Raw genomic sequence first — 8669 nt, forward strand, 5'->3', positions numbered from 1 at the left:
GACTTCTACTGAGGAGCTGTTTGGATTGACTTTTACAATCCCCATTCCCCCACAAAATTTATGTTAATATGTTAAGCGCTTTTTTATTTTATTTTATTTTTTCTATTTTTTTAGTTAAAAAAAATGCTAAGTTTATGAAAAAAGCACTCTTTCACATAAGGCGTTGGTTTTATTTAATGACCAATTATGAGAGATTTGGGAGATAATAATAATAATAATAATAATAATAATACAAAAATAATGATAAAATAATAAAAGTAATATATCCATCATTATTAACTAAATATCTAATTGTGAAAAATCCTATTTAAGAATGAGAATCCAAATAACTTCTCAATAGTAAAAGTACTAAAATAATATACATAAACATAATTAAAATTTTTGTTTTTAAAAAAAAAATTCTCATAAGTAGATTTTGACAAAATATATATTTTTTTTTTATCCACCTATTTTGCATACTCTGAAGTAATTCAAAGTGAAATACTGAAAGTCTACTAAAAGTAATCGTTCCTTAACAGATTTTTTTTGTTGCATATATGTTCATATATAAAAATTTAAATTTAAAATTATTTATTTAAATGATTCAATTTTTTGTCACTAAGACTAACTCTTGTTAGGAAGACCATACTCTTATTTTGTTTTAAGGTAAATGCCTTATAAATTAATCATAGAAGCTTCATAAAAAAAAAATACTAGAAATGAAAGATGGAATGAAAAGACAAGAGAAGACCATACATAGCAGAGGAGTAATAGAGGATGGAGGTGGTGATGGTGATGGCACTATTGCTAGTGGATACAAAAAAAAAAGATAAAACAAAGAAGGCATCATCCATCGTTTTAAAGTTTGGTGGTCATACATGGAACATGCATGTACATCATGTATTTACAAAAACAGGATTCTTTTGCAATCATATGATATCTATGCTTGCCTCTTTTCATTCCCATCCATCCATCCTTTTGTACTCCCTCTGTCTCTCGACCATCCAAATCCTTTTCTCCTACTTTTTTTATCTTGCAATATATATATATATATATATATATATGAAAGAAAAGTTTGAATGGAAGGAAAGAATGGTGGTGATTTATATATATATATATATAAAGTTATTTTGTTATGGTACAATTTGTTTGAGTTTTTTAAAAAAAAAAAAACGACAAACACCATCCGTTTAAGAGATTACCAAAAGAACAAACATATATAAAAATGTATCAATTATGATAATTAAAAAAGTTTCTAAAAAAATTTTCTACCCTTACAATCCTGCAGAGGTGTAACCACTATTTCTCCCACAGAAGATTCACACTCTAGACAGTAAATAGTATTAATATATAGTATTAAATTAAAATGCATAGTGTATGAACAGTATTATCGAGGAAAGAATTTGAACTCTTGCTCTCCCCCATTAACACTCTTATGTCATATCATTGGGCCATCTAATGATTTCCATTAGCTCATGAAAATTTAATTTGTTACAATAACAAAGTGTTTTTTTGTTTGACCAATGAGGCTCTCATTCAAGGGATTTTTTTATTGGTAAGGGATTTTTTTTTTTTACCAATAAGAGACAAAACCCCCACTGCAGGGATAGATGAAATTTTAAAAGATAAGAAATGCTATTCCCTCTGAAACTTTGGTCCGAAATTTTGGGCCGACTGACGTGGATGCTTATGTGGCATCCACGTCAGCACACTTTCTCTCTCTTATGTTAAACAGAAAAAAAATGAGAAAAGGCTTTTAATCTTCCCCAAATCTTCTTTTTTCTCACTGTCTCCTTCTCCGGAACGAAGATTTTCCTCGCACTGCCGTCTCGCCGTCTCCATTGACGCCGCCACACCATTGTCAACACTGCCATCGCACACCATTGACGCCGCCAGCATTCCACTCTTTCCCGTATCATCTTCTTCCTTGCCGTCTCCCTCTCCGAAACGAAGCCTTTCCTCGCCATCTCGATTGACGGCAGCCTTCCATATCTCTCTGTTTCTCTCTCGATTCTGTGGAACTTCTCTCGAAAATCGAAAAACTGGAGAAAAAGATAGAAAATTGGATGAATCGATCCATCGCGGAGCTTCTCCGCTAGGTATTCATCTTTTTTTCCTCTTTTTGATGTTGTTTTTCGGATGTTTTGCTCTGTAATCGCTGTTTTTTGGTTCAAAAAACTCATCTAGGGGTTTTGATTGGTTGTTGTATGACTGGAGGAGAGAAGATGGGTTTTCGGGTAAATCTGTTAGGTCAGCTGATGCTTCACATTCTTTTGGAAATGGCTCTTCATATGGTCATAATGCCAGGCCAATGTACTATGAACATCCTCCAGCTTCAGAAGATCAAATGCATGTTGTTAAATATGAACATAGATTTCACCCATCAGTCCAATGTGCTTCTGAGGGGGAACTTCCAAATTTTACTCACACAGCTACTACGTGGCTTATCCAATATGATCTTGCACAGGGCATTGATTATCCTTCAAAAGACCATATATAGACTCTCTTCTTCTTTTCTTTTTTCTTTTGAACCACGGAAAAACATTACATAAACATTGTTGAAAATAAAACTGCTGGTACAGAGCTCAATATTTTACATTGCCAACACCAATCTCAATCCACAAACACAAGATTACAATGTCCAAGATGATTGCAATTCACATTACTAAGCCAAAAAAATAACATGAGTCCCACTTTACACAATAGAAGTATGTTTCATATAATATTAACCTCCTAAACCTCATGAATTAAAGTTATTGTTTATTAAGGAAAACACCATATATAGACTCTCCTCGTCTAATCAAAAACAAAAAAAATGAAAAAGATAGATCTTGGTTCTCACAACAACAACATGAACATGAACCACAAGAGAAAAACACAACAACATTCCATCTATGCAAGCTAAGAAACATTTTTGGAAATTATTACTTCAGGATCAAGATAGGAACAAACAAAAAACAAAGATATATATGTATGTATACCAGCTAAGACTGAGAAATTTAGAGCTTCGCGACGGTGGCGACGTCGGCAGTGGTTGTGCAAGTGGCGTTAGGCGAGACAACGACGAAGGGCTTCGCGACGGCGAACGGTGTGCAGGTGGCGGCAGCCGAGAAGGTGGGGAAAGGCTTCACGGTGATGACGGTAGCGACATCGATAGTGGTGTGCCGGCGGCGTCAATCGAGATGGCGAGGAAGGGCTTCGTTTCGGAGAGGGAGACGGCGAGGAAGAAGATGATACGGGAAAGAGTGGAATGCCGGCGGCGTCAATGATGTGCGACGACAGTGTCGACAATGGTATGGCGGCGTCAATGGAGACGGCGAGACGACAGTGCGAGGAAAGGCTTCATTCCGGAGAAGGAGACGGTGAGAAAGAAGAAGATTTGGGGAAGATTAAAAGCCTTTTCTCATTTTTTTTCTGTTTAACATAAGAGAGAGAAAGTGTGCTAACGTGGATGCCACATAAGCATCCACGTCAGTCGGCCCAAAATTTCGGACCAAAGTTTCGGAGGGAATAGCATTTCTCTTAAAAGATAGGAACCACTCTTCCTCTAACATGGGACCCAAATATATATTAACCAGTTCTCATTTTCTAAAAGAGTGTTTTTCAGAGTAGTGAAAGAGAAAAATTTATATTTATTTTAATGTGATTTTTAACTGTTTAATAAATTAACAAAAAATTAAATACTGCATTATATTACTTTTTTATTATTTGAATGATAAAAGTAATATAGCAATACTTGTTGCAATCACCCCTCTAGTTACTAGAAGGTTATATTTTTAGGGTCGAGGAAAATTGGGTACTTAATCCCGTTTTCAAAATCAGATCAGATACCCAAAAACTGGATCGAGTACCTAGATTTTTCGGATACAAAAGTTTGATGAGTATTCGATTCTGTTTAGACTAGCTATCTGATTTAAACCACATCAAATATCGGATATGCAAATCTGAATTTTAGTTTTACTTAATTTGAAATATTTGTTTATTGCAATTTATTTTATGTTCAATAAATAATTGCTTTATTTCGAGGAAAATTATTGTTTGAAACAATAAGAAAAAGAAATAGGAAATATATATATATATATATATTGTAACGCAATTAATTTGATGGATATAAATAAAATAATTTTTAATAGTATATAAATATGGGTACTTAATATTATTAAAATTAGCACATAACAATGCATTTCGTCAAAGGGTTTTTTTAGAAATACTAATGTTCTAAGCTTTATTTCTCATGTTTGAAATTCCATATAATTTATATGTCATATTCATTCAATTTTTTTTTACTAATTATCTATATTTCAATTTCCAAAATTGTTTAATTAGACACTTCTATTTGCATTTATATTTTTACAAGTCAAATAAGTTGTTAAATTATAATAGAAGAATTGGCTATGCCTATACATTTAAAAAATAATATTAAATTTTTAATATATAGGAATATGTTAAAAATCATATCAAATCTGGGTATCCAGATTTCCTTTTGTCCTAATCTGATTATATCCGAATACCGATTTTATTTTTGTCCTAATTGGATCCGGTTTTTATCTTAAAAATTTTGAATCCAGATCAGATCAACAGATCGGGAGTTTTTTTTTTTCTCATGGTCTATACTCATCGTCTTTTCCCACGAAGTGGTGGCCTATACTCATTTCTCAAGCCAAACCCTAACCCCATCGCTTACCCTATAGTCATCATCTTCCCCCTAGCCAAGCCCTAACCCTATAGTCATCTCCTAAGCCAAGTAACCGCCGCCTGCTTCCTCTTTTCATCTTGAAACCCTAGTGTTCCCCTAACCGAACCTTAACCCCCATACTCATCTCCCAAACTGAGCAGCCACCTACTCGCCCAACACTTATTCTCTCTTGCACGACCCTTAGGTTTGTCTTCCTTCGACGGTCATTAGTTTGGTGAGTTTTTTCTCCCATACCCATCAGGCAAACACTAACATCCTTCTTTTAATCTTTGCAGTTCTGGGAAGCATCTTGTCTGCCAAGAAAGAGGTTCAAGGATAAACTGGGAGGTTCAAGGATAAGCTGGGAGTGATGTCGATTGATTGGGAGGTTCGGGTTGGGGGAGCAGAAGCACTAGAATATTGTAAGTGTGATGTTTAACTATTTATTTATTTTATTTTGGATACAGTATGGCTTCAAGGTTTCAATCAGTGTGAGTTTTATGTTTTAAAATCTCTTTTGTTTTATTTGGGATCTAATTAGAATTTGGAGTTCAGTGTTTGATTTTTCCACGGTGTTGTTTGTTAAATAATAAGTTTTGTATTGAATTTGGGGTTGAAGGTTTCTATTTTCCACCGTTTTGTTTGTTATTTGTTAAATAATCAGTTATATACTGAATTTGGCGTTGAAGGTCTCTGTTTTTTCATCCATTTGTTATTTAAAAGTTTAAGTTATATATTGAATTTGAACCCCAAAGTTTGTGTTTTTCTACTAGTTTCTCTGTTTTCCTCTCTTTAGATCTTCATAAGTTTGTAATGGTTTGTATGTTTTCCTTGTCATGTTTTGGTTTTATTTTATGAAGTGTGTTAAATTATAATTTTGTCAATTGATTTTTATTCTGTCTTTAATTGAATAGAATGTGAAGTTTAAGCAATGTATATGTTTTTTTTTATTAAGTGTGTATGCTCACTTTTGAATGTGTTAGGATGGCACCTTCCCATTTGTTGCTTAAGAGCAAACTGAGCTACTAGCTAATGAGGCTTTTGAGCTCTAAAGCCTGTCCTTAAACCGTTCGGCTTCAGAATGGGTTGGTGGCATTCATAACACATTCAAAGAGAATCTCTATTTGCAAGGTTTGTAAACTTTGTGGTGAATGTCAATGTTAATATGCATTTGTGATGGTTTAAATTTATTTTATGAAGTGTGTTGTTAAATTAAAATTTTGTCAATTGATTTTTACTATGTCTTTAATTGATTAGAATATGGAGTTTGAGCAATGTGTTTACTGAATTTTCTTTTCATGCCCAATATATATATATATATGTTTTTTTATGAAGTTATATAGTTGTTTAATTGTGTATGTGGTGCTGTTTAATTTCTATTTCTTTTGCCTTTAGTTATATAGTTCTGTTCATTTAATTCTTTTTATGTGTATGTCTAATAATATGCCCAGATGATGGATTTATTTTAATTGTGTATGTGTTCTTGCATTTTAATTTTTGTAGGTTATGTAGTTTTGTTCATTTAATTCTTTTATGATGTGCATGTGTTCATTGATGCTAAGTGATGATTTGAACAAGGGTTTATAGTTCATATAAAGTCATTGGTTCGACTTGCCACTAGTTTTGAGGCATGGCTTGGTCCAACAACTTCATACCTTTGGTACAGAGAATATTGCACTTTGACTTGGAGAACACGAACCTAAGTTCCTACTTGAAAACTCTTCTGAATTTTTCTTTTATAATGAGTTTTTTGTTCTTATTGAAGAATATGAAATTGGGGATTTATTTTAATTGTGTATGTGGTGTTGTTTATTTCTATTTCTTCTGTCTTCGGTTATTTTAATTGAAGAATATGAAATTGGGGATTTGTTCATGCCCATGATTCATTTTTTATTAAATTGAGTTTAGTATGAAACTATGGGACTTTAGCATCTAGGTTAAAGCTTAGAGGGCAAGTAACTTAAGTTATTTATTGGACTCAATTTCAGTGCTAGAAAGCAGACTTATTTACAATTAAGATGCATTACATTCTACATGGAGTAGAGAGGCATGCAGGGTATGTAGACTTTGTTTGTGCAGATCAGATATCAAAGATTAAGATCCTAAACATGGCTCAACAATTGAACATAGCTGTAGACGGGTGTAGGATATGGTGGATGGATGTAAATAGTGATTGTAGGAAGTTCAAAGAAATTATAACAGACTTAGATGCTCTCGCAATGGTCATGTCTGTGGATTCCTCAAGAGATACTCATGGCCGCATAACTATTAGAGATAAGGGGTGACTGCATAGAGCAAACTTAGGTATAGATGGTGATGTTAGTGGTGGTGCATATGGGACAGATGGTAATACTGCTACATCAATAGACCCTGCTGATTAGGTTGAAGATCCTGAAGAAGATGACTTGGAAGAGATACTAATAGGGAGATCAGGAAAAGGGAAAAATGTTGATGAGGAAATTGAGTTTGATGGTTTAGACTACAACTTTGATGATGACTCTGACGATGAAACAAATGGAGGTGAATGCCTTTCTAATGCTCTAGTAACTGTGACTAGCCAAGAACAACCAGACTTGGGTGATGCAGACACATTACAATCTGACAATAAAGACGCTGATGTGCTACATTCATGTTCATCAACTGATTCAGAAGGGGTGAGACCATTGAAACAATCATTTGCAGAGTTTAATGAGGAAGTTGACATGGGAAACCCTCACTTCAAGATTGGCATGAAATTCAGCGACTATAAATAATTCAAAGAGGCAGTGAAAATGACACACCTCTTACGTGTGTACCGCAAGTGCACGGGTCATCGAAGTAATAAAGTACCATTGTGAGTGGGTAGTCGTATCCATAACAAATAGTACTCAGAAGCACAAGAATTGCTATTTAACTATAGTGAAGATGATTTAAGAGTGGTGTGAACAATATCAATGCAAATAGAAATAAAGTAAAGAAGAAAGAGACGCAATAGAATAATAGGAGAGGCAATCGATAGAAAATTGGGCACCTGGACATTGTTTACCCTAGGACTATTGTTTCAAGTGCAAGACCAATCATTATGTCTCCTAACTGATGTCTAATGAGTCATGGAAATCTTAAGACACACGGTTCCAAACTTAAGGTCAACCATAACTAACCCTCATACTATTCCCCGGCGGAAAGGGATACTCTCGACGCCTCACACTATGTGGGGTTGCATGAAGATTTGGGGACTCCAAATGATAAACTTTATTCTCTAATATAGATCTAACCCTTTGGTCTAGGCGAAAGACCCCTAGTCACAATTAAGCCCTAGCACTAAAGATTACTTCAACACTTTACTCTGTCGCTCGCGCAATAAAGCTCCAGTAGAGTTTGTCTCTTAGCACTTCACTCTATTGTGACCGCAAAGAACTCTTGGAACGTCGAGGTAGGTTGGTAATCCTTGTGGATGAGTGACATATCACAATTTATCCTACCCAAGATAGATTCAAGAGGTAGGATAAATTTTGGGTTAAACAATAGAGTGACCGCAAAGAACTCTTGGAACGTCGAGGACATTCCGCCACCTCTCGACTTACCCTCTCGACCCTCTCCAACCTAGCTTTGTTTAACCCTCATTATATGTCACTCATCCACAAGGATTACCAAGATAGATTCTCAACCATGGTGTCATTCTAAGGGAATATCAATTCAACAAGCATTCAAGTTTAAAACTCAATTAAAAACATCAATTAAAGAAGAATAATGAAATATCAATAAAACAAAATCATCTTAGGGTTTACAAGTCCAAGCACCCACTAGGGGTTTAGCTCTCCATGGATCAAGATATAATCAATAATGAAATCGAATGTAAAAGTATGCAATCCATAAGAAAAACCCCCTCGTAGTCCGTATTAATGGTCTTGTGGAGTTGTCTCGTCTTCTCCAAGGGTTCCTTCATCAATCCATAAGAAATAATGCCTACGAAAAGCCCCCAACAACTATCTTCCGAAGGAACGTAATGTCAAAGGCCGTAGAACCACTCCCAAGA

This window comes from Dioscorea cayenensis, chromosome 7, assembly GCF_009730915.1.
Source record: "Dioscorea cayenensis subsp. rotundata cultivar TDr96_F1 chromosome 7, TDr96_F1_v2_PseudoChromosome.rev07_lg8_w22 25.fasta, whole genome shotgun sequence".
In the NCBI taxonomy this organism is placed as follows: Eukaryota; Viridiplantae; Streptophyta; class Magnoliopsida; order Dioscoreales; family Dioscoreaceae; genus Dioscorea; species Dioscorea cayenensis.